Here is a 26,830-nt window from a genome sequence, read left to right as displayed (position 1 = left end):
ATGGGTAGATGGGTGGGTGAGTGGATGGATGGATGGGTGGATGGATGGATGGGTGGATGGATGGATGGGTAGATGGGTGGGTGGGTGGATGGATGAGTGGATGGATGGATGGATGGATGGATGGATGGATAGATGAGCGAATGGATGGGTAGATGGATGAATGGATAGATGAGTGGACAGATGGGTGGATGGGTGGGTGGGTAAATAGAAGGGAGAGAGGTGTAGATAAAACAGTGATGGCCAATTTAGAACTGAAGAGAAATTGAAAGCACTTGACTAAAGTGCCATTTTAATTTGATTTGTATAATGCCAAAAAATATCTTAGTTGGAAAAGGCGTACAAAATCATATAGCTCAAATTCCTCCATTTTTACACATGAGAATACTGAGATCGTCACATAATAGAGAATTTCCAATATAGCCACAAAGACAGAAGTGCTTACAGAGAGGTCTCCACAGCCGCAGATAACATCAGCCGATATTCAAAGCAGGGAGAACAAACTATAAGTTCTGTTTATATTTCTAGTTTCAAGGTCAGCTGTTTATTTTTAAAGTTTCCATCTTGATGAGTTCATTAACCACCATTAGCAAGTTGAGAAATGCTTGAATTTCAAGAAGAATATTTTCTCCCTCCAGCCTACCATGACATAGCAGGGCCTTGGGAACAGCGGAAGTGTCTTGTTTTGGCATTTCTAATGGAGTTGTAACCAACAGCAGAGGGTTCCTGTCCACCCACAGCTCCGTGAAGAGGTGAACCAAAGGAAGGTGCTAGGGTGCTTGAACACTCCTCTCTGTTTTGTCCTTTGTCCCCCAGTCTTAAGAGGAAAACTGAAGGCTTCAAGACAGGGGAACGACCCCCATTTGCTAAGAGCTGGCACTTAACATGTTAATAGTGATCAGCCATCCATGTTGACCTTCAAAAGCTCTACCTAGAAAAATTATGCTTTAGTGGATTGAAGTTTGCACCGCCCCCCTAAAGATTTGTCCACCAGACCCTCAGGATGTGATCATATTCAGCATAAGTGTCTTTGCAGATATAATTAAGGTAAAGATCTCCTGATGAGATCATCCTGGATTAGGGTGGGCCTGAAATCCAATGAGTGTTCCCAAAAGAGACAGAAAAGGAGAAGCCACAGAGACACGGGGGAGAAGCCTGCATGAACACAGAGGCAGACATGGAACCATGTGGTCACAAGCCCAGGAACGCCCGAGGCCACCAGAAGCTGGAAGAGGCCAGAGAGGATTCTCCACCTCGGAAGGAACACAACTCTGCCAACACCTTGACTTCAGACTTTTGGTCTCCAGAGCACTGAAAGGATAAATATCTGATGTTTAAAGCCACCCAGTTTATGGTACTTGATTGCAGCAACCCTAGGAAGCTCATACGGGTATTTTCTCTAAATTGACCCAAATGAAAACCCTCTTTCCGCCTCCTCTGTTTCCTCCTTTGGTGATAAGTTATCTGTCTAAAGAAAATGGAAATTATCCAAGTAAAATGATCATTGTGATTAAACTCCTTCTTCCTCCAAGAAATAAAATTCCAACTAGCGAGACAAATGTAAACATTTGGGAAAGATGGTCCTGTCTCTGCCTTTGCTGGGTGTTCTCTACGGCCTTGGTCCCGTTTTCATGTCCACGTAATCAGGATGATAATTATTTGAAATGTGCAATCGCTACATTCTTATAGACTCGTCGCACACCACATGGTACCTTTTATCGGTAATTGCTCAATAATTCTGTATTTGACCAGGTATGGTTCAAGTGATGTTCACTTCAGAAATGGTACCTGCCCCATCACCTCATTCACTGGGAACATAGAGAATCCAAAACACTAATTTAAAACTTAGGGAAAATATGTATTCCTCTGGAGGAAAACAATCCCCATTTTACCAGCAGCATGATTTCCAAGTTAGAAATTAAATACTTTGATTGGGGAAAACAAGAAAAGAAACCCGGGATCATTCCTAAGTCATCATGCATTGGGTACATTTAAGCAACACAGCATTAGGCTTGAAAGCAAGAACCTTCTGACAACAATAATCAGAGTTAGAATAGTAGCTGCTATTGGTTGAGTGTGGGCTTCACAAAGTACAAAGCCAAATGCTCTACCTACGGAAGTGGTTCCCAACGGGGAGGGACTTGTCCCCCCCCCCCGCCCCCACCCAGGGGATATTTGGCTTGGATGTCACAAATGCAGAGGGTCTGGCGTGGAGGCTGTGCTAGTGGGCACAGGCCAGGAGAGCTGCTAAACATCCTGCAAGGCACAGGACAGGCCCCCCAGAATTCTCCAGCCCACAGTGTCAGTTGTGCGAAGGTGAGAAACCCCAGCACAGACCCACCTAGGGTCCCCATCAGGCCCAGCCAACAGATAAGGACACTGCGTTTCAGGGACAATAAATAATATGCCCACGTTCCCATGGCAAGTTTGGAAATCCGTGGTTTACTCTGCAGGGATAGATAACGAAACAGCAATTGTTTCCCAGGCGTAGGAACCTGGGAATGGATTAAAGACAGACAGACGTTGCAGAGATGTTAGCGTTCAACGGCATGTGAAAGACATGGCGTAATTTTCATGGCCGTGCATGTTTCTGGGTGTTGACCACCAGCAGATCCTGGTTCCAAGCGGGCAAAGAACACGTTCTTTACAACCTGCCGACCTGTGTTTGCCTCGTCTCTGATTTTTTTTCTCTGCTTTATCATCCGTAATTGGATAACTTTTCTCCAATTTTCTCCTTGGAGCAGTGAAGATAAGGTTTCTGTTTAATCATCCTCCTCGAAGCACTTGCAATCAGGCAGGATATTGCTGCTTTTAAAATAAGACAATGACATTTAATGACTTTCATTTCTTCCTATACAAAAGATTAATTTATATGCTGGAGTCATCGGTTCATTGGAAAACTCGGCCTATTCTTTGTGAAATGCTGCAGTATGATTAACAGCTCAATCCCACCCTTATATTTTTAATTTTGTGGCTTTCTCTGTGTCTATTTACCTTTGCAGTCTAATTTAGCCTTTGCCTTGGCGTTAGGATAAACTTCGCAAACCGAGCTGAGGGGTGGGAACCTGCCTGGAGGGGACGCCGCGGGATTCCCATCTCCAGACAGAACAGTCGGGTCAGTGAATGGGGTACAAGGGACCTTGCCTGGAGGGCCTGCTTAGCCCAGCTTCTCTGCTCTGACCCTAACACCTCCACCCCCGTTGCCTCATTCCACACACCCCAGGCTCTGGCCACACCAGACGGCTCCTTTTCCCCAGAATAGCCGATGTATCCCCCCATTTCCGCATCCTTTTGCAAGACTTTCCCTTCTGCCCAAATGCCTTCTCTTGTCTCTTCCATCAAAATCCTGTCTACCCCTCAAAGTCCATCTCGAGCGTCCTGTGTCCAAACCCTGCTCTGACTCTCCTGAAGAAGTGACTCACTCCTTCCTGGACCCACACAGTCCTTGCTGTGAGGCTCCTGTCTCGTTATGCCTTTTGTTGTGGTGCAAACAGCCGTCACTTGCTGGTCGCTCTCTTGTCACGAGAGCCCTGAGCTGCTGAATCACCCGTGTCATGTTACAGACGAGGAAGTCAAGATTTAGAGAATGTCAGTGTTACGTTCAGGTTCATACGGTTATTAAGAGGGTGTAGTGAGCTGTCGAGTCAAAGTCTGAAGCGTTTTGTTTTTTGTTTTGTTTTGTTTTCCCTTCTAAAACTCAAGGAAGAGCCCCCTGCGGGAGCGAAGGGTCTGAATGGAAGTTTCCCCAACAGAGAGAGGTCAACATGGCGGCAGCCTGATGCCTCCACACTCAGTGAGGGCCACCTCTCCCAACACGCTGCAAAAGGTGGGCCAGAGCTCTCCCCAGGCCCCCGTAGACCTGTTCCCAATTAGAAATTGCCACATTAAGGGGCGCCTGGGTGGCTCAGTCAGTGAAGCATCCAACTCTTGACCCTGGTTCAGGTCATGATCTTGTGAGTTCATCTCAGGTCGTGATCTTGTACGTTCGTGAGTTCGAGCCCTGCATCAGGCTCTGTGCTGACAGTGCAGAGCCGGCTTGGGATTCTCTCTCTCTCTCTCTCTCTCTCTCTGCCCCATCCCCCTCTCTAAAAACAAATAAACTTAAAAAAAAAAAAAAAAGAACTTGCCACATTGAACACGCAGTGGAAAATCTTCCAACGTGGTGCCATGAATCATTATTAATAAAATGTGTTTATCTCTCACCCACAATGAGATTTTCCCCCACCGAATATTCACATCACTTCATGTCTCAAGCCAAGAGAAAGGGTTCAGCTGATCCCCAGGCCAAGTCCTGGCCTCAGAAACTTGCTTCTAATTCTTCCTGATGTTAATGGTTAGTGTGACCCGTTTCCTAAGAGAAAAGATGCCCTTTTGGGATGGAGACTTACAGTTCCAATGGTCCCCAGTGCTCACAGGTGACCTGATCCATTGTGACAACTTCTTGGTGCCCCCAAAGCTATGTATTACAGAAACTAAGAATTCTTACTGCACAGGGTTGAACAGATGCAGTCAGGAAAAAGAAATCGTTGTCACAGTTTTGCCTGAGACGAGTGACTGATGCCTCTGTGGTGCAGAAAGCCCCCGCCTGCCCCCCACCCCCTGCTCGTTCCCGGATATGACATAACCCCGTGATGGCAGGTAGAAAAGTGGTCCCATCTTTCCTCCCAGTGCCCCCCACCCCCTCTCTCTCTGACACAGAGACAACTTTAATTCCACCCTGACTTTCAGCTCCGTGCCACCAAGTATAAAATACGCCCTTCACAGCATAAAATTGCCTGGGGCCCGGGAAATCATGACAGGCAAAGCTATAGGTGCCTTGGGGATCATCTTTTGAATGACTCTTAGCCTTTTTAGGTTCCAGACACCTAAAAGAGTTTGGTAAAAAGCTCTGGTCCTCTCCCCCAAAACACACATAGACACAGGCTTACAGCTTCAGGGACCCTACAGACCTACAAGCCCAGCCATGAAGCCCCGTGGTTGAAAGCCCGTGATCCAGTCCAAGAGAGAGACCCAGAAAACCATCACAACTGGCCAAGATCTTGCACCCGAGGGCAGAAGTAGGGCAAAAATGCAGACCCTGCGTCCTTTGGGCAGTACTGGTAAAGCTCCTCCCCCTGTCTCCCCCACCCACGGTCCCTCCCAGGAGCCTCCCACACCCCCATACTCCCCTCAAGACTGAATCAGGCACACCTCTCCCATGACCATACACAGGGTCATTCGTGAAGCTCTTTAAAGTAAACTTTTTAATGAAGAAGGACACACATGCCAAAAAGTACGCGGCTCGGTAAATGTTCACAAAACAAGCACACCGGCCAAATCGACACACAGCACACTCTGAGCCCCTCATAGTCTTCCTGACACCCCCCTGGCAGTCACCCCCACCTGGAAAGATAAACACTATCCTGATAGCGGTCACTCTAATTAGCTTCGCATACTTCTGAACCTGATATCAACGGAATCAAAGAACACATTCCCTTTTGTGTGTGGACTCTTTCCCTCAAAACCGTGCTTGAGAGATTCATCCATATCGTTGTATATAATTATAATTTGTTCTTTCTCATCGCTGTAGAGTGTTCCATGGTATGACTAGGCCACAATTTAGTTTTCTATTTTACTGTTGATGGCCATTTGAGTTATTTCCAGTGTGGGGCTCTTCCAGATTGGGCTGCTGTGAGTTTTCTTATGCATGTCTTTTGATGAATAAATGTGCTATATTGAGCATATGCCTAGGTATCGAAACACGGGGTCACAGGGTGTATATGTGTTCAAATTTAGTAGATAATACCAAAACGTTTCCCCCAGTTTGCATTGCCACCAACAACCAATAAGAATTCCAGTTGCTGGGACGCCTGGGTGGCTCAGGAGGTTAAGCATCTGACTTTGGCTCAGGTCGTGATCTTAGGGTTCGGGAGTTCGAGCTGTGCTGACGGCTCAGAGCCTGGAGCCCGCTTCAGATTCTGTGTCGCCCTCTCTCTCTGCCCCTCCCCCCTCGCACTCTGTCTCTCTCTCTCTCTCAAAAATAAACAAACATTAAAAAATTTTTAATAAAATAAAATGCAAACTCATTAAAATAAAAAAGAATTCCAATTGCTTCGCATTCTCTCCAACACAAGGTAGTATTCCGTCTTTTGAATTCTAACCATTCAAGTGGTTATTTCATTGTGGCTTTCAAATACATTTTCCTGGTGATTGGTACCGTGATTAAACTTTCCAGATATTTATTGGAACACCTGGGTGGCTCAGTCCGTTAAGCTCTTTGTTGGGGCTCTGACTTCTGGTTTCCGCTTAGGTCACAATCGCACAGTTTGTGAGTTCGAGCTCCGCATCGGCTTCTGAGGTGACAGTGAGGGTCTGCTTGGAATTTTCTCTCTGCCTCTCTCTCTCTCTCCCTCTCAAAAGAAATAAAGAAATATTAAAAATTTTAAAGACACTTTTCAGCTATTTATTGGTTTATAAAACATTAATTCAAGTCTTTTTGCCCATTTTTCTATGGGGTTATCTTTTTCTTATTGGTTTCTGGGGTTTTTAAGAATACATTCTAGTATGAGTTCTTAGTCAGATATACGTACGGTAAATATCTTCTCCTACTCCGAGGTATGAATTTTTATTCTTTATTAGCGTCTTTTGGTGAACAAAAATTCTTTTTTTTTTTTTAAATTATACCTATTAATTAATTTATTTATTTTTTTTTATTTTTTAATATATGAAATTTACTGTCAAATTGGTTTCCATACAACACCCAGTGCTCATCCCAAAAGGTGCCCTCCTCAATACCCATCACCCACCCTGCCCTCCCTCCCACCCTGCCCTCCCTCCCACCCCCCATCAACCCTCAATTTGGGTGAACAAAAATTCTTAATTTTAATGTAGTCCAACTTATTATTCCTGTTCTTTATCATTAGTGCTATTGGTGTCATGTTTTAGAAATCTTTGCCAAAGCCAAAGGTCATAAAGGTATTCTCTACATTTTCTCCTAGAAGCCTTATTAATTTATTTTTCATATTTAAATCTTGGGGCACCTGGGTAGTCGATCGTTTAAGCGTCCGACTTTGGCTCAGGTCATAATCTCACAGTTTGTGGGGTCAAGCCCTGCATCGCACTCTATGCTGATAGCTCAGAGCCTGGAGTCTGCTTCAAATTCAGTCTCTCCCTCTCTCTCTGTCCCTCCCCCACTTACAGTCTGCCTCCGTCTCTCTCTCAAAAATAAATAAACATTAAAAAAAATTAAATCCGTAGTCTATAAATCTATAATAGAATTGTTTTTGTGTATGGTATGAGATAAGAGTCAGGCTTCTTTTTTTTTTTTTTTTTTAATGGATATCCAGTTGATTTAGTCCCTCTTGTTGAAAAGACTTTTCCTTCCCTAGTGTACTGTGTATAAACCAACTAACTTCATACGTATGGGTCTATTTCTGGACTCTATTCTCTTTCTTTAGACAATTTTTTATCCTTGCACCAATGCCTCGCTCTTTTAATTATTGTAGCCGTACGATAAATCTTGATACCTAATAATATAAGTCTTTCAACTTTGCCCTTCTTTAAGATTGTCTTAGCTCTTTTGGGCTCTGTGCACTTTCGTATAAATAGAAGAATCAGACTGCAATTTCCACAAAAATCATCTGAGAATTTGGATTCAGATTGCATTGAATCTATACTCTATTTGTTTGTTTTGGGTCGGCTTTAGCTCAAGCGGTTACTTCGCATGTGGTTTTTGTTTGTTCCTTTATATTTTAGAGAGAGAGAGTGGGGGAGAGAGGCAGAGAGAGAGAAAGAGAGAGAATCTTAAGTAGGCTCTATGCTCAGTCCAGAATGGAGCCCAATCCCACAACCCTGGGATCATGACCTGAGCTGCAATCAAGAGTTGGATGCTCAACTGACTGAAGCACCCAGGCTCCTCAAATCTGTACTCTAATTTGAGAAAGATTTGATATCTTTATAGTATTTAATTTTTCTAGTCCATGAACATGGTATATACCTCCATTATTTGTCATCTTTAATTCCCTGCAATAATATTGTGTACTTTTCGGTGTTGAAGAGTTACACATTTTTCATTAGATTAATTCCTAGAAATTCAATGTGAGTCTTTTGGTTGTTTGGGGGGGGGGGGGTGGGTAAAAGGGGCTGGTGCTACATGATGTGATTATTTTATTTTATTTTGTGATTTTTTTTGTTGCTGCTATTAAAAAATACAATTTATTTTTATATATAGACTTTGTATCCAGATCTTGCTAGGCTGATTTATTCTAATTATTTATATATTACTTTGTGTTTTCTACATACACAATCATGTTGTCTATAAAGAGGAACGGTTTTATGTCTGTTTCTTTCTTTCTTCCTTTCTTTCTCTTTCTGCCTCTTTTTCTTTTTCTTGCCTTATTACACTAGCCAGGACGACCAGTAAAATGCAGAACTTGTGATAGTGGCCATCCTTGTCACTTAGACTATTTCAGAGAGAAAAATGTTTGTATTGTACCATTAAATATGATGTTTTACTAAGGATTTGTTCCAATTTAAGACGTTATCTTCTATTCTTACTCTCAACTTTTACTTTTTAATCACATGCTTTTATCGCATTTAGTTTTTTTTTTTCCTTTATTCTGTTAATGTGACAATCACAGTGATTAATTTTTTACTATTATACTGACTTTGCATCCTTGGAGTAACCCAGCCTAGCTTTTATATATCATTGTATTCTAGTTAAAATATTTTGTTTAAGATTTTTATGTTCACAAAAGAAATTAATGCATGATTTTCCTTTTTTTTTTTTTAATCTCTTTATCAAGTTGTTGTAAGATTATGCTAGCCTCATAAAGCAAGTTGGGGAGGGATTCTTTTTCTAAATTTTGATACAACTGGTTGTCTATTTCTTCCTCGAATATTTGAAAGAATTCACCATGGAAGCCATCTGAATCCAGAGCTTTCTTTGTGGGAAGAATTCAATTACAGAATGAGCTTCTCTGACAGGCATAGGACTTTTCAGGGTGTCTGTTTGTTTTTGAGTAATTTGTAGTAAGTGTTGTTTTTCTAACATGTTGTCTGTTTTGCCTAACTTTCAAATGTATTGGAATAAAGTTGTTCATAATATTGGCATTAGTATCTGTAGGATCTATAGTGATTTTTTTTTCAGTCCAGATTTTGGTACATTGTGCTCTCTCTCAGTCTTGCTAGAGGGTTACCAATTTTATTAGTCTTTTTGAAGAATGAACATATGGCTTTATTCTATGTTTGTTTCCTATCTTATTAATGTCTGCTGACCTGAGGCTGGATTATAGCCTTTGAAAACTCTAGTTTCCCTGCTAAGGGTGTAGCCTGCCAGGTGTCCAGTTTAGAGTCTGGAATATTTACTAGGGCCCCTCCTTCTGTGTGTCTCCTGAATACAAATGTTTCTCATCCCGGTACCATAAAACTACCCATAACTTGCTATTTTTTCAGCCACTTCTTTGCTTCTTGGCATCTTGCTCTGGGTGACTTGTTAATGCCTAAAGGTGAAAAACATCAAGTATTGGGCTCACTTCTGTTCACTTCTCTTCTCCCTGTGATGACTCCTTAAGTTCTGGCTGCCTAAGCAATCCCAGACTCTAATGTTTGCTTTCCTAGCCCTACAGGATCGCCAAAACTTTCTGCTGGCTTCCCTGCCTCTCAGCAAGGGCCTTTTAGCAAGCATCTCAGCCTCTAGTCACAAGCAAATGTCAACAAGGCGCCCAAAGGGAAAAGTGGTAGGTAATATGTTGCCCTGCCCTCAATGATCCCTGCATTCTAAGCCCTTTCCCCACAAGTCCTGGCTGCTTTCACAGCTTTCTAATTCCTTCAAACATATGCTTGGGCGGGGGGGTGGTTTATTTCGTTTTGCGTGGGTTTTCTACTTGTTTCTGTGGGTCTGTTGCTTTGATAAAAGCTGCTCCATCAAACACAGTGAAATCTCACTTTTATTTCAGCCTAGAATCCAGGTTCCAAACAACATGCAAAGCCCCCACTCTTCCTTCCAGTTTTATCTCCCAGCTTCTCCCTAAATGTGAAACATTCTGCTCCCCCTCTCAGCACTTGATGTTGCTGTGTTCCTTACCAGAAATTCCATCACTTGCCAATTCCACCTGTCAAAGTCTTGGTCATGTTCTGAGACTCATCAGGAATGTCACTTCCTCTGTGAATCCTGTCCTTATCCCGCTGGCCGAAGGTTATCTTTTCCTTCTCTGGCCATCCGTCCTGCCTTGTCTGTGGGACATTGAGCTCCTGCCCGAGACTACAAGTTCCTTGAGGGAAGGACTGGGACTCATTCATTCACCTGCAGTCAGTGCTAAGCAGGAGACTTGGCCCATTCACATAGGCTCAATAGCTACATTATCCCATTTAGGTCTCTGAATCAAGTTGAAGTTCGGTATCACTATAGTAGTCAAGGATCTTGTATCTAAGTGGCAGAAACACAAGTCAAACTTGCTTTAAAATATACTTTTATATGTATATATATTATATAATTTATATTATATTGTATTACATTACATTATATTACAATGAATGCGTGCTGAGAAGGCAGAAACCATGGCCTCCTGTTGAGGTGAGAGCCCAGAAAGAAATATATTGTCAAAGCAAGTTCATGAATCACTCCTGGGGACCCAACTACTCTCTAATGAAATGAAAAGAAAGAGTTTTTCAGCCAACCTACTGCTCACTTTCTTTTTTTTTTTTAATGTTTATTTATTTTTGAGAGACAGAGACAGAACACAAGCAGGAGAGGGGCAGAGAGAGAGGGAGACAGAGAATCCAAGGCAGGCTCCAGGCTCCCAGCTGTCAGCACAGAGCCCGACGCGGGACTCAAACTCACAAACTCATGACCTGAGCCGAAGTCGGATGCTTAACCGACTGAGCCACCCAGGTGCCCCCCCCCACCCGCCCACTGCTCGCTTTCTAGGGCTGGTATCCCATAGAATCCCACTCGGTGAAAACCCAACTGTAAACTGCCTGTAAATCTAGAACCTTCTATGATCATGATTCCAGCCACAATGCTACTACAACCAGCTCTGTGCAACAGCCACTTCTTCTAGAAAGCTGCTGAATCTTATTACTCTATCTGGACTGAATCGCCATCAACAGATAAAGAATCTTGGCTGTCTGCCCTCCCCACCAAGGATTAGCTGTGGTTTGAGGAGGAGGTTGCAACTTCCTCCCCAGGGAGCTGTGGCTCCAGGGTCCTTTGGTCATTTTCTGTGTCTGCTCCTGGGGTGGGGGCTGGTAGCAGCCCTCACCTTTAGCCCTTCTTGCCAAGAATATATTCCACATGACTACTACCGGGGCAGCAGATTTGTCTTAAAGCAATTTGCTTCTTTTACCAAGGAGAATGCTATTTTTAAGAGGAATAAATGGTAATGTCCGTGTGCATAACCTTTGACTCAGTATCCCCGTATCTAAGAATTTATCTTGAGGAAAGTATAGTAGACATGGGCAAAGATGCCTATGGAAGGACGTTCGCTGAAGCATCATCCTTAATAGCAAAACAAAAAAAGCCTACATTTTCATCAGGCACGAAAAGCCTACAAAATGGTGGTCTCAGTCGAGCAGTGGAAACCTTTGCAGCCATTAAAAGTCACATGCTGAAATATTTGCTGACTTGGGAAAACGTTTAAAGTAGAGTAAGAGAAAAGGGGCCAAAAAGTAATAAAGTCCAGTTTGCTTTTTGAAAGGTTAATCTTTATGTAGAAAACGCACATCAAGCAGGTCTAAAAAGACACACCAAAATATCACTGGTGGTTATTGCTGGGAAGCATAACAGTGGTTGATTTGAGGGATTTGTATACAAAGAACCATCATTTCATTTCCTTCTTAGGAGACAGGGAAAATTTCTACACCCATCCAAGCAGCCAATGCCTCGTTCACATCAACATTGGACCACAAACACATCTGTTTTAAAGAATCTGCTTCTGTTAACTGGGCTCCTAAGGACAATTGTATTTTTTTAAAGCATTAATATTAGCCTTGAACTTGGTTTTATTGGCAGCAAAAGAAAAAAAAATGTAGAGCTATAATGTTGGAAAGGGACCAACTTCCAAGACCAGAAGCAGGCTTTGAGGCCAAGAGTCCCAGCTTGGACATAAAAGCCAGAGGCAGGCCTCCCATCGGGCTGGTGTCTGAGACAGCTTGTCTTCAGCCGCTAGAGTGACAGGTGATGGCCCTACTGTTTTCCAAACTCTGAAATATGTAGGTCCATTGTCTCTAGGACATTTCCAAAGGATAAAATATGTGACATGGGCTCCAAAGGTCCCTTCCAAGCCACAGTCGGCTCAGAGATGATGTAAACCCAACAGAAGTTCGGCCAGAAATCCAGCAGAAGTGAGGAGGGACCCGGAGTATCTAGACAGCCTTGTGCAGGAACCTGCAGGTGATGAAAGGCACCAGGCGGGAATTTTCTCCTCATTTAAATATGTGATTTTGACTCTCCCTGGGTCCCTTTATTTGTTTTTCTTGCTTCTTGCTACGTCTTAAATTTCAGCATTATTTTAAGCAAAGTTGTTGTATGTTAATTTACTTTACCAAACACACACAGAGCTGTCTCGAGAGCTGGCATGATAAATGGTAACTGCACTGGCTATTGGCCCCAAAGGCGGTAATTTGTGTTTTGAAATTCCTTAATTATATATGTACACAGCAACTCTAATGGCCCCCATAGAGGCCCTGGGCCCGGCCAAGGTCCCTAAACGCTGTCGCAGGAACTGGAATAAAAACTTATAAAGGAAGAGCTTTAAATCAGTAATGGGGATAAATCGCATAAAAGAAAATCTGTAACGTAGTGTACAAGGCATTGTAACCACCACATCTATCATTACAAAGAAGAGTAAATCACTAAAAGAATTAAGTGTCCTTGATACAGTAAAGAAGAATTAACTTTTAACTCGGAGCTTCCCTCCTGATGTTGGATGACTGCCCCCCCTCCCCGTGCCAACCAGCTAACCCTTGGGAAATCTAAGGATGACAGCGGAAATCAAGTTTCAGAAGGGAGGAGCGTGCTAGTCGCTTCCATGGGGGTTCCTATCTCATTTGTTTACACAGCCAGACAAATAAATGAGCCGCTGAAAAGATCATGCGTATGAGAGTGTCTCTGCGTAAATACCCAAATGTTAAAAATAAAAAAGCAATTCCATTTTACGATGTACACAACGTGCACAGTGTAGCACGTATGTCTCTTCACAACGCACAAAGCATTTTCACATGGAGCTATTGGTGTGGGCTCACCACAGCCCCGTGGGCCCAGCTGGGCAGACAGCATTGTGCCATTTTACAGAGGAGGAAACCAAGGCTCGATGTGTCGGTGCCTGGCATAGGGCCCCATGGTCAGGACGGATGGAGCCAGGGCCAGAAATCCAGACCCCCCTAGCTCTTCCCGACTGTGTAAGGGCCTTCAATGCAAAAAGCAGGAAAGACGTCATGGGGCGGTCCTCTGCGCCACTGGCGCCTGGAGTAGGCAGGACAGCTGGCAGGGAAGCCGCCAAGGGCTTCAAAATTCAAGAGTTCAAAAACACCAGCCAGCCGCCATGGAGATCTCCCAGTGAGAAGAAGCAAGCCCCCGCTCCTGCTACTGGTCCCGATCCTCCTCCAGGGAAGTGGGGACAGGTCCCAGTCTTGCCATCGTCCCCTAGGATACCAGAGGTGACACAGTTGACACTTCTCTAAACAACAGGTTGCCCTTCCTGGCAGGAGAGTAACTCACAAAATTGCCGCCCTACTTAACCCACAGATTGCTGTAATGATGCTATGAGAAAATTCGCGCCTAGCATGAAGGCCAGGAGGAAGTGTTGGTTCCATCAGAAGAGAGATGGCAGGTCCTGAATCAAGCACGTGGAGGTGTTCGTGAACTGCAAAGTCTTCACACAGATGACGGGCTGTTACTATTTCGTCAACAAATAGCACTGAGGACACATCGCTCGCTCTGCACGGTGCTAGACCCTCTAGGGGATGCAAAGGATCAGGTGAGGTTCACTCCCCATCCTCGGGGAGCAAAGCTTCATGCAGGTAAACAAAGATGTCCTTAGCCTGTGAGTGTCAACAGCAGCAGAAACCACAAGAGCCAGCTGTTTGTCAGGGAGGCGGGAACTGATCATGAGAAAGAGCTTTCGAGATGAGTGCAGGCTCGGGGATGAGGGAGTCCATCAGAGATCCTCCGAACCCTCTTGACTCCAAGGCGGGCCAGCGACCAGCAACCTCTTCGTCTCCTGGGAGCTTGTCAGTGATGCGGACTCTCGGGCCCAGCCCCAGACGGAGGACCTGGGCTTCGAGAATGTGTTTTACAATATCTAAAGTGACCACAGCGAGATGCTACTTCACACCCGTTAGGACTGCTATTATGGAGGAAGGAGAAGGAGAAGAGACCATTGGGACTGCTATTATGGACAAAGGAGAAGAGGAAGGGGAGAGGGAGGAAGATGAGGAGGAGGTGAAGGAAGAGGGAAAAGAAGAAGAGGAGGAGGAGAAGGAAGAAAACAAGTGTTGGCGAGGATGTGGAGAAATTGGAGCCCTCGGGCACCAGCGGTGGGAATGCAACATGGCGCACCCGCGGTGGAAAACAGCATGGCGGTTCTGCAAAAGACAGAGAATTATCACGTGATCCAGCAATTCCACTTCTGAATGTATTCCCAAAAGAACTGAAAACAAGGTCTCAAACAGGGATTTGCACATCCACGTGCTTAGCAGCAGTATCCACAATGACCAAAAGGCGGAAACAACCCAAACGTCCGTTGACAGGTGAACAACGAACAAAATGTGACATCCACATGTGGTGGGATATTATTCAGCCTTAAAAAAGAATGAAGTTCCGGCACAGGCTGGAACACGGATGAACCCTGAGAACATTATGTGGAGTGAAATAAGGCCCTCACAGAAGGATGGATATTGTATGATTCCGCTTATACCAAGGGCCCTAGAATAGTCAGATTCAGAGAGACAGTAGGATGGTTCTGGCCAGGGGCGAGGGGTGGGGGGCACAGAGGGTTGTTGTTCAACAGATCCAGCGTTTCAGTGTTGCAAGAGGAGAGGAGTTCTGGAGATGGATGGCAGTGCTGGTGGTGGTGTCACCACAATGTGAATGTCCTTAAGGCCATCAAAGCATACATTGGAAAGTGGTAAGTTTTAGTTATGTATATTTTACCACCACCGAAAGAAAGGCACGAGCGCTATATAAACAAATACCTAGAAAGCTCCCCTGTGCCACCAGTAAGGAGCTTGGGAGTCACCACTCCACCCTCACAATCAGCCAAAAGGTGAGCAAACTGAACAACCAACAACTCTTCTCAGATCTGTGAAGAGAAGTGAGGTCCCAGAGCAGCCCACTGCCCCCAAAGCTGGAGAGACAGACGGGGCGGATCCGGAGAATCCCAGCTGATGCAGCAGAAATCTCCACAAACCCTAGGGCCTTGGGAGGGAACCAGGAACTGTAACTGACAACCTGCTGGAGGCTCAGTGGGGACAAGTCCCAGAGTGGCCGGGTCATAGGGAAGGTCCCACACTTCCATGGGTCTTACCTCCAGAAGCTCTATCAGGTTCTTGCAGTAAATAGCAGAGAAAAATCCCCTTGTGTTTCTGGTAGGGAGGGGGAAATAGAGTTTTTTGAAATATGCCAGAGCCCTCATAATAAGGCCTGCCTTTGGGAGAAACTAGTTAACCAGCACCTGCCCTGCTGGGGTTTTATCAGAGCCTAACTGACCTACGGGAAGGGAAATACTCCACTCCAGTCCACTCGAGCCATCCTGTCCCACCTAAGCAGGGAGGAGAAAACAAACAGAGAAACATTTGTGAAGTTCTCAGCCCAGAAGCACAGGCTCACTAAAAGCCCTCCCCCTCCCCCTTACATCACATTACCAAAGGCCTATTTACAGCAACTCCTTTTACCCAGCCCATCACATCCTAATATCAGCTAAAAAATTATAAGGCGTACTAAAAGACAAAAAACAGTTTGAAGAGACAGAGCAAGCATTAAAACCAGACATGGCAGGGATTATCAGACCAGGAATTTAAAACAACTATGATTAATATGCCAAGGGCCCTAATGGATAAAGAAAACGGTATGCAAGAGCTGGTGGGTGATCTAAGCAGAGACGGAAATCCTAAAATGGACCGAAGGAAGGAAGGAAGGAAGGAAGGAAGAAAAGAAAAGAAAAGAAAGGAAGAGATCAAAAACGCTGTAAGAGAAATGAAGAGTGCCTTTGATGGACTTAATGGATTTAACATGGCTGAGGAAAGAATCCCTGATCTCGAGAATATGACAGTAGAAACCTCCAAAACTGAAAATCAAAGAGAAAAAGACTGAAAAAACACCAGAATGATCCAGAACTTGTAGGACAACTACAAAGGTGTAACACATGCACAATGGGAATACCAAAAGGAGGAGAGAGAGAGAGAGAGAGAGAGAGAGAGAGAGAGAGAGAGAAAGGAACAGAAGGGATACTATAGAAGCAAGAGTCACTGAGAACTTCCCCCAAGTTAACAACAGACACCAAACCACAGATGCAGGAAGCTCAGAGAACGCGGAGCAGGAAACATGCCAAAGAAACTACACCTAGGCATATCATTTTCAAATTCCAGAACATTCAGGATAGAGGAAAGATCCTGAAAGAAACTAGAAGAAAGAAAACCTTACCTATGGAGGAGAAAAGATGAGAATTGCAGTCAACGTCTCCTCAGAACCTTGCAAGCAAGAAGAGAATGGAGTGAAACATTTAAGTGTTGAGAGAGAAAAAATACCAACCTAGAATTCTGTGCCCTGTGAAATTATCTTTCAAAAGTGAAGGAGAAATGAAACTTTCTCAGACAAACAAAAATTGAGCGAATTTGTTAACAGGAGACCTGCCTTGCAAGAAATGTTAAAAGAAGTTTTTTATGGGCACCTGGGTGGCTGAGTTGAGCATCCAACTCTTGATTTCTGCTCAGGTCATGATCCCAGGGTTGTGGGATCAAGCCCCAGTCAGGCACCACACTGATTGTGGAGCCTGGTTAAGAGTCTCTCTCTTTCTCTCTGCCCCTCTCCCCAGCTCACACATGCTCTCTCTTTAAAATAAAATAAACAAATAAATAAAATAAAAAAGTTTGTTTGTGCAAAGGAAAATAATATCAGAAACTCAGAACTACATTAAGAAAGGAAGAGCATCAAAGAAGGAATAAGTGAAAGTATAATTAAAACATTTTTTCTAAGTATATTTATTTTTGAGAGAGAGCGAGAGAGAAGCAGTGAGGGAGGGGCAAAGAGAGAGGGAGAGAGAGAGTCCCAAGCAGGCTCCACACTGTCAGTGCAAAGCCCAATGTGGGGCTTGAACTCACAGACCATGAGATCATAACCTGAGCTGAGGTTGGATGCCTAACCAACTAAGCCACCCAGGTGCCCCTAACACATATTTTTTTTAATTCTTGATTGACCTAACAAATAGAAGTTTGTTGAAAATAATAATTGCAACAACGTATTCAATTATATATCCTTAATTATGTATCTAATATACCTATTAGCATATAACTTCTATACACTAACCAAAAGAAAGCTGAAGTAGCTATAGTAATTTCAGACAGAGAAGACTTCAAAGCAAGGAAAGTTATCAGGGATAACAAGGGCATTACATAACTAGAAAGGAGTCAAATCTCCAAGACATAACAATCCTTAACTTATATGCTCCTAACAACAGAGCATCAAAATATGTGAGGCAAAAACAGGTTAGACTGCAAGAATAAATAGATTAATCCACAATTATAGGCAACATCCCTCTATCATAAATGGATAAATCCCTCAGGCAGAAACTTAGTAAAGACATAGTTGAACTCAGCAATGCCATCAACAATAAATGTCTGTTGACTATTCATTCAACAACAACAGAATACATATTCTTCTCAAGCTTACATGGATCATTCACCAGGATAGATTGCATTCTGGGCCATGAAACACACCTTAACAAATTCAGATGTACAGAAATCATATAATATCTTTTCCCACACCACAATTGGATCAAACTAGAAATCAATAACAGAAAGATAACCCCAAAATATGTGGAGATTTAAAAACATACTTTGAGCACCAGGATAGCTCAGTTGGTTAAGCGTCCGACTTTGGCTAAGGACTTTGGCTAAGGACTCACAGTTCATGAGTTTGAGCCCTGCATTGGGCTCTGTGCTGACAGCTTGAAGCCTGGAGGCTGCTTCAGATTCTGTGTCTCCCTCTCTCTCTGGCCCTCCCCTGTTTGTGTTCTGTCTCTCTCTCAAAAATAAATAAATATATTTTTAAAAATTTTTTAATTAAAAAATTAAAAAAAAACATACTTGTAAATAACACATGGGTCAAAAAAGAAATTTCAAGAGAAATTAAAAATATTTTTAACTAGGGTGCCTGGGTGGCTCAGTTGGTTAAGCATCTGACTCTTGATCTCAGCTCAGGTCATGATCTCACCATTTGTGGTATCAATCCCCACATTGAGCTCTACACTGACAGGGTGGCACCTGCTTGGGATTCTCTCTCTCCCTCTCTCTGCCCCTCCCCGACTCACCCTCTCTCTTTCTCTCTTTCAAAATAAAGTAATACACATTAAAAAATATTTTTAACCAGAGAGAAATGAAAACACAACTAATCAAGATTTGTAGGATGCAGGGAAAGCAGTGCTTTGAGGGAAATTTATAGCACTGAATGCACATACTTAGACAAAAAGAAAGCTCTACGATCAGTTATCTAAGCTTCTGCCATAGGAAACTAGAAAAAAAGAGCAAATTAATCCCAAAATAAGTAGAAGAAATAATAAAAATTAGAGCAGACATCAATGAAATTGAAAACAGGATATCAATAGAAAATATCCATGAGAACAAAAGCTGATTCTTTAAAAAGACCAATATAATTGATAAGCCTTTGGCCAAGCTAACCAAGAAAAAAAAAGACTAAGAACACAAATTACTAATATCAGAAATGAAAGAAGGGACATCACTACAAATTCCATGGACATTAAAAGGATAATAAAGAAATACTATAAACAATTCTGTGCCCACAAATTTGATAACCTAGATGAAATGGACCAATTTCTCGAAAGACCCAGTCTGCCAAAACTCACACGAGAAGAAATAAATAATCTGAATAGACCTGTATCTATTAAAGATAGTGAATCAATAATTAATAACTTTCAGAAACAGAAAGTACTAGGCATAGATGGGGTCAGTGGTGAATTCTATCAAACATTTAAGAAAGAAATTACACCCATACTCTACAGTCTCTTTCATAAGTTAGAAGTAGAGGGAATACTTTGTAGCTCATTCTGGGAGTCCAACATCACCCTAATACCAAATCAAAGACATATCAAAAAAAGAAAACTCCTCACCAATATCTCCCATGAATTTAAAAGCAAAAAAGTCCTCAAAATATATATTAGCAAATTAAATCCAATAACATAATAAAAAGATTTTTACACCACAACCAAGTGGTATTTGTAAGGCTGATCCAAAAACCAATCACTATAATCCATTACCTCAGCAGGTTAAAGAAGAAAAATCATGAGATCATGGTAGAGGCAGAAATAAACATCTATTGACAAAACCCAATATCCATTCATGGTAAAAACTCTCAGTAAACTAGGAATAGAAGGGAACTTCTTCAACTTGACAAAAAGATCTACAGGGCACCTGGGTGACTCAGTCAGTTGAGTGCCCGACTCTTGATTTTGGCACAGGTCGTGATCCCAGGGTTGTGGGTTTGAGATTCCCTCTCCTCTCACCCACTTGCTCTCTCTCAAAAAAAAAAAAAAGTATATCTACAAAATACCTACAGCTAACACCATAATCAATGGTGAGAAACTTGAAGCTTTTCTACTAAGATTAGGAACATGGTAAGGATGTCCCTCTCACCACTCCTTTCCAATATCATTCTCAAAGTCCTAGATAATGCAGTAAAATGATAAAAGGAATAGAAGGTATACTTATTAGGGAGGAAGAAATAAAACTTTTGCAGATGACATGACTGCCTATGAAGAAAATCTGAAAAAAGATAACAACAACAATCAAAAATCCTGAAACTAATAAACAATGATAGCAAGGCTACCGATACAAGATATAAAAGTCAACTGCTTTCCTATATACTAGCAATGAACAAGTGGAATTTGAAATTAAAAGCACAATACTATTTACATTAGCACCCCCAAAATGAAATACTGAGGTGTATACCTAACAAAATATGTATAAGATCTATATGAGGAAAACCATAAAACTTTGATGAATGAAATCAAAGAACTAAATAAATGGAAAGATATTCCATGTTCATGGATAGGAAGACAAGTCCTGACAAGATTTCAATTCTTCCCAACTTGATGTAGAGGTTCACTGAAATCCCAAACAAAACCCCAAAATATGGAAAGGCCAAAGACCCAGAAGAGCAAACACCATACTGAGGAGGAAAAACAAAGTCAGGACTGACACTAACCTGACTTCAAGATTTAATATAAGACTACAATAACCCAAACAGTGTGGGATTGGTGAAATAATAGGAAAATAGATCAATGGAACTGAGTAGGAGAGAAAGAGACTCACATAAATATAGTCAACCAACCTTTAAGAAAGAAGCAAAGTTAATAAAATGGAGAAAAGGCCCTCTTTTCAACAAATGGTGCTCGAACAATTGGACATCCTCATGTAAAAAAAAAAAAAATGAGTATAGACACCATTCTTACACTCTTCACAAAAACTGACTCAAAATGGATCACTGACCTAAATGTGAGGTGCAAAATTATACAACTCCTAGAAAATAACAGGAGAAAATCTAGATGATTTTCACCAACCCGTGGGTTTGGTGGTGCTTACTAGATATGACACCAAAGGCATAAAAGAACGAGGTGATAAGCAGAAGTTGATCAAAAGTAAAAATTTCTGCTCTGTGAAAGACACTGTTAAGAGGATGAACAGGGGCGCCTGGGGGGCTCAGTCGGTTAGGTGTCCGACTTCAGCTCAGGTCATGATCTCACAGTTCGTGAGTTCAAGCCCCACATCGGGCTCTGTGCTGACAGCTCAGAGCCTGGAGCTTGCTTCCGATTCTGTGTCTCCCTCTCTCTCTGCCCCCTGCCCTGCTCACACTCTGTCTCCGTCTCTCCAAAAGTGAATAAACGTTAAAAAAAAAAAAAAAAAAAAAACTTAAAAAAAAAAAGAGGATGAACAGACAAGCCACAGACTGGAAGAAAAGATTTGCAAAAGACACATGTGGTAAAGGACTGTTATCCAAGATATACAGAGAAACTTACAACTAAACAAGAAAACAGACAACCTAAATTAAAAGATGGATCAGATCCTTAACACACACTTTACCAAAGAAGATATACAGTAGCAAAAAAGTATATGAAAAGATGCTCCACATCATATGTCATCAGGGAAATACAAATTAAAGCAATGAGACACCACCACACTCCTATCGTAATGGACAAAATCCAAAACACTGACACCAAATGCTGGCGAGGATGTAGAGAAACTCGGATTCATTGCTGGTGGGCATGTAAAATGGTCCAGGCACTTTGGAAGACAGTCTGGCGGTTTCTTACATAACTAAGCACACTTACCACATGATCCAGCAGTCAAGCTCCTTGATATTGACCCAAAGGAGATGAAAACTATGTCTACACCAAAGCCTGCACATGGATGTTTATAGCAGCTTTCTTCATAAAATGGGGATAAGAAAGCGTCCACCTGAAGGGGGCTATTGAAGAACCCACTGGGGTAATGCAGAATAGTGTCCCCAAATTTGTGGTTACTGCTGTCCACTGCACCCCACCCTGGCCCAGGAGGAAGCTGGTGCTAACCAACCCATACAGGCCCCGTAGGGCAGAGTTATCAGCTGAAGCTGAAGCCTGGGGACGAGAAGCGTGACAGGGGGCACGGAGAAGCCCAGATGATCGGACCAGGGCCAGCTGAGGTCAGGAGTCAGAGAAGAGGGACCAATGAGGAGGGTCTGGGGTGAGGCGGGGCCGAGGCAGACTCTGAGGGAGGCCCGCCAGCCACTGAGACCCTGCCGGTGCCCAGCGTCTGAAGGGTGCCGCTCGGACCTCCCACCCAGAGCCCCTACCCTCAGCCCTACCTCTTTCTGCCCAGACTCACACACGGCAAAGCCAACCTGGGTTACGGTGGAGAAGGCAGTGGACCTGGCCTTAAGGACCGGGGTCTGCAGGCGGCTCTGGGTTGAGCCATCTTTGAGGCCGGAAACGTCAAGACCAATGCCAAGGTCGCACTCGAGTCAGTGCCTGTTCCAAGATCTACTCCGGGCTGACTCCAGAATGGACACCTTCCCACAGATTGCTCCACAGGCCAACCAGCTCTCTCGTGTGAGCTACCCGCTTGGGCTCTGGGGCTCGGGCCCACTCTCCTCAGACTCCCTCAGACACAGCCCCAAGCCCACCGCTCCTGGTGCACAGAATACCCCCACCAAAGACTTGATAAACAGAGGCAGGGTGACCTACGCCCGAACACAAGAATTCGGAGACAAGACGGAACGGGGCGCAGCCGGCCACAGAAGTTGTCCAGTCCCCAGGCTCCATAAGCGCCCCAGGGGGCTCTTCTCCTTCCCACCAAAGCATCCAGGGGCCTGGCTCCTATCTGCCCCGAACCCCAAGACCCAGTGCCCCAGAAGACAGAAGGTGCCGATCAAAATCGCTATCACAGCACATGTAGTCTAATTGTGAGTCTTCGCAGAGAAGAGGGGGGCTGAGGAGGGCGCCAACGTGAACGGTAAATCATTTCTGCGGAAAGGGGAGAAGCTTCCCTTGGAAATTAAGGGACGGCTGTTGACAGGCCGGACCGTCAGAACGCCAGCTGCCTAATGAAGCAATAAAGGCCTTTGTTCTCTCCACTTCTTGCTGCCCTGCTCTTACATGTACAATTATTACAAAAATCAAAGAGAGGAATGTTGCCTTGAGATATGATTTCCATATTGGTATGGATTTTATTATACAAGCCGTACAATACGCTCCATTATCATTTTGATTATATGCGCCTTTCATTTGCAGTATTGGACCATTATCTGTGGTACATTCATTACATTATAAGAAACTGGAACTCTATCCTTAAGATGAATTGTAAAAAAGGATTTCTATTTTTGCAGATTGATATTTCAGGGGAGAACATTAAGCAGCAACCATTATTTGTAAAGTTTGGGTTTTTTTTTTTAACGTAAACTCTTAAAAGAAGGAAATAACCCTGATATTTCTAACAGACAGAAAAGCCCCAGGCTAGATGCAATAAATGATTGCAATTTAGAATGTGTGTACTATTAGGGACTCCTGATTAAATTGTAAGTTCCTTGAGAGAAAGGAAGTCAAACAGATGACGTTGGGGGTTCAGCCTGGTGCCTGGGTGAGAGCAGCTCTCAGACTTGGAGGACAGAAAGATTGTACCCTCAGCTCAGGCCCCCAGACCGGGGAGGTTAGGTTCCCAGAGAACGAGGGAAGTTTCAGGGTGGGGCGGGGGGACAGTTATCCCTGAGTCTGGGTGGGATGCTTAAGGTCACCAAGTTCATTTCTCCTGATGGAGACCCTCAGAAGAGGGGTCATCTGGCTGTGATGCAGGAGAGCTGGCTGAGGTCTCTCGGAGGAGCCCACAGCCTGACACGCCTCCCAAGGTGCCCAGGGCATCGGCCAGAGAGGTACCAGCAGGGACACTGGGGAAGGGAAGGGCTAGGGAGGAAAAGAGGAAAAGAATCTTGTAAGGTCGGTGGCCACCCTACTCGTCCCCCCGCATCCCACCAATCAGAAGTGAAACAGAGTCCAGCCTGGTGCTTCTCTCTGCGGGGTCCCAAGGCGGGGCTGCAATCCAGGCAGATTCAAGCCCAGACTGGGTGCTGCTGAAGTCGAGGAGCTCTGTGTCCTTGGGCAAAATCCTTTACCTCTCTGACTCAGTTTCCCCATTGATAAAAAGCAGCTAATATCTAACTTGGTCAAGGGTTTGCTAGGATGATCCAGTAAAGCTATCGGTGGAAAAGCCCCTTGGGGAGGAGAACGCTCTTTACTTCATTAATAATAATAATAATAATAATATAATGTATACACAATTACAAATACAATCGCTCTGTCCAACTCAGCCCATCTAAATTGCAAGCACCATCCATCATTCAGGGCCCAGCAGGAATGCCACCTCCACCATGGGGCCCTCCCTGATCTCCCAGCCAGAAGCGACTGCCACGCATAGCACTTTTCTTTCTCTTAAATCACTCTTCACTTCTGCCCTTGCATTAAAGCAGAATTTTCAAACTTCAGGTCACTGGGCATTAGTAGTGGGTCATGAAATCAATTTTGAGGCTAGCAACCAGCCCTTCCTCTTTTTCAACAGAATTGCCTAGAATAGAAAATAGAGCGCGTTACACAAAGTGCAAGCGACTGTCGCGTCATGAGGCTTTTTTCCCAGACGGTACTGCGTGTGCTGGGAATCCCTTGTGATACGGGTTTCTTCTGATGGGCGCGGTTCAAAAGTTTGAAAGCCGCCCCATCAGAGTCTGAGCTCCCCCCGGGGGGGGGGCAAAGCTCCCTCCTCGTGAGTTTCCCGTCCATCCAGGTGGCACAGAACCGCCCCCTGACTTGGGGCATGGATTCCACCCATGTTCGTTGAATGACTCTTCGTTATTCTAGTTTCTATATCACTGTGTCCTCTACCAATTGGGCCTGTGAGGGGTCAGGGAGAGTGTTCAGTTACTGTCGCAGCTGATGGGAAGGTCCGGCGTTTTATTATCTGTTCCTGCGGAGGCAATTAGAACTCTTTAGAAACAGTTTTTCCACGTGTACCAGGAATCGCCCAAATACTCCCGCCTCATTAGCTGCACGCCAGAGAGGATTAAACACCCCCCCTCTTCTGTGGCTCACTGAAGCCCCGCTCCGCCCCGGTGGATGGGGCTGAGTCGGATCTTTAGAAGATCCTTTTATACACTGTTATATTGATTTTTAAAACATTTTTCCTCAACACAATGAAAAGCTCAGCCAGGGGTCTTCCTTCAACTTTGAGTTGAAATCCATACCTTAACCCCTTCCTGCCCAGAACCCACCCTGCCCTAGAGTGACTGGGAGGGGGGGGGCGGGGGGCTACAGCAGGACCAGACGTTACCCGTGTGGTTCTCCAACCCCATTTAGGATAAATATATTGATTTTTGAATAAACATCTTCATTTCCCCGTTCTCTCCAGCCTCCTAAGTGCTCGACATGGAGCCTCATGGGGTGAGTCACACGTTGATCTTTACCTTATTTAAAAAAAAAAAAAAAAACAACGAGTGTTATTCTTAGAGCTCGTAGCTCTTTATTTATGTGAACCTATGTCTCAAGTACAAGTTCATCAATTACTTTAATTCCCAGTGAATGTGGAGCTGGGTTTCGAGTGGTGCTGGGAGGTTAATGCATCCTTTTAGCTTGCTTTCAATCTTGATGGGGGTTGGAAGTAAAGGTTCCCAACCATCGTCTCCTTTAGCCCGTTGCCAAGGGGAGGGCCCAAGCCGGCATGGCCCCCCTCTTCCTCAGGGAGGGCAGGCCGGCCTCAGGGGTGGTCAGGGAGAAGGCAGCCCTAGAGGCCTGCACCCTCTACATTGAGGGGTGCACACCATCTGCCCGGTTACTAGCCCTCTCCTGCTCTCCAGAGCCTACCTGACAACCTTCTCTGCCCCACCTGCACCTCCGTCCCCTAGGCTGAGACCCCCACCCCGTGCCAGGCTGCGGTGGGGCTGGAAGGCACGGTCCCTGCCTCAAGGGAGAGGGGATGGTCATGGAACCCCTGAGAGTAAGACCAGTGTTCAGGTCGAGGTAAATGCAGGGCTCCAATGTGGAGGTTCGGGGAGTCTCCTGGAGATGGTGACCCTGACCTAGGGGTTGAAGGAGAGAACAGGACGGCAGGGGGATGCATCAGAGGCCTTTTAGACACGACCAGTGGGATGATGGGTTCAGACGGCAGGGTGCCATGTCTGAGGAGTCAGGGCTGGGGCAGTGCGAGGCTCAGTAGACCAGCTGCATCTCAGAAGAGGTGGTCGGACCCTGGACCTGGGCTTCTCTGCTGGGAGGAGGTCCCCACAAGAGACTGAGCAGAGGGAGCCAGGAGAAGGATTCGGGGCAGAGGCATGAGGGGCCAACTCTAAAGGGCCAGCCTGGGAGGGGAGCCCGGGAAGGAAGGGGTAGCCACGGAGACGGGCAGCCTGGGGGAGGGAGGGCAGAAGCCCAGGAGAAGGAACTCTGTAGAAGGCCGCATGCCTGAAACAGCACGGAGGGTCAAGGGAAGAGTCCCCTTGGGTGCAGCAGTGACGACACAAGAGAGTACATCATGTGCAAATCTCTCTCCCTTTCGGCAGGTTGTCTCTTCACTCCATCAATTTCCTTCTCTGTGCAAAAGCTTTTTAGTTTAACGGAGTTACAGTTGTTGATTTTTGCTTCGGTTGCCCTTGCCTGAGGACACATCCATAAATACCTTGCTAAGACCCCTGTGCCAAAACTTACTGCCCATGTTTTCTTTCAGGAGTTTTATGATTTCTGGTTTAGGTTTTTTATCCATTTTGGTTTTTAATCCTTTAGTCATCTAGGTTTTTAATCCATTTTGATTTTATTTGTGTATCGGCTGTAAGAAAGCGGTCCAGTTTCATTCTTTTGCGTGTGGCTGTTCAGTTTTCCCAGCGCCATTCGTCGAAGAGACTGTCTTTTTCCCCATCGTATATCCTTGCCTCCTTTGTTGTAGATTAATTGACCACATAAACATGGGTTTATTTTAGGCTGTCTCTTCTGTCCCGTTGATCTGCGTGTCTGTTTTTGTGCCAGCACCATACTGTTTTCATTACTACAGCTTTGTGGTATAGTTTGAAATCTGGGATTGTGATGCCCCCAGTTTTGTTCTTCTTTCTCAGGAT

Source organism: Panthera uncia, chromosome D2 (assembly GCF_023721935.1).
Source record: "Panthera uncia isolate 11264 chromosome D2, Puncia_PCG_1.0, whole genome shotgun sequence".
In the NCBI taxonomy this organism is placed as follows: Eukaryota; Metazoa; Chordata; class Mammalia; order Carnivora; family Felidae; genus Panthera; species Panthera uncia.
The sequence above is the reverse complement of the archived record's forward strand: the minus strand, read 5'-3'. Positions refer to the sequence as shown.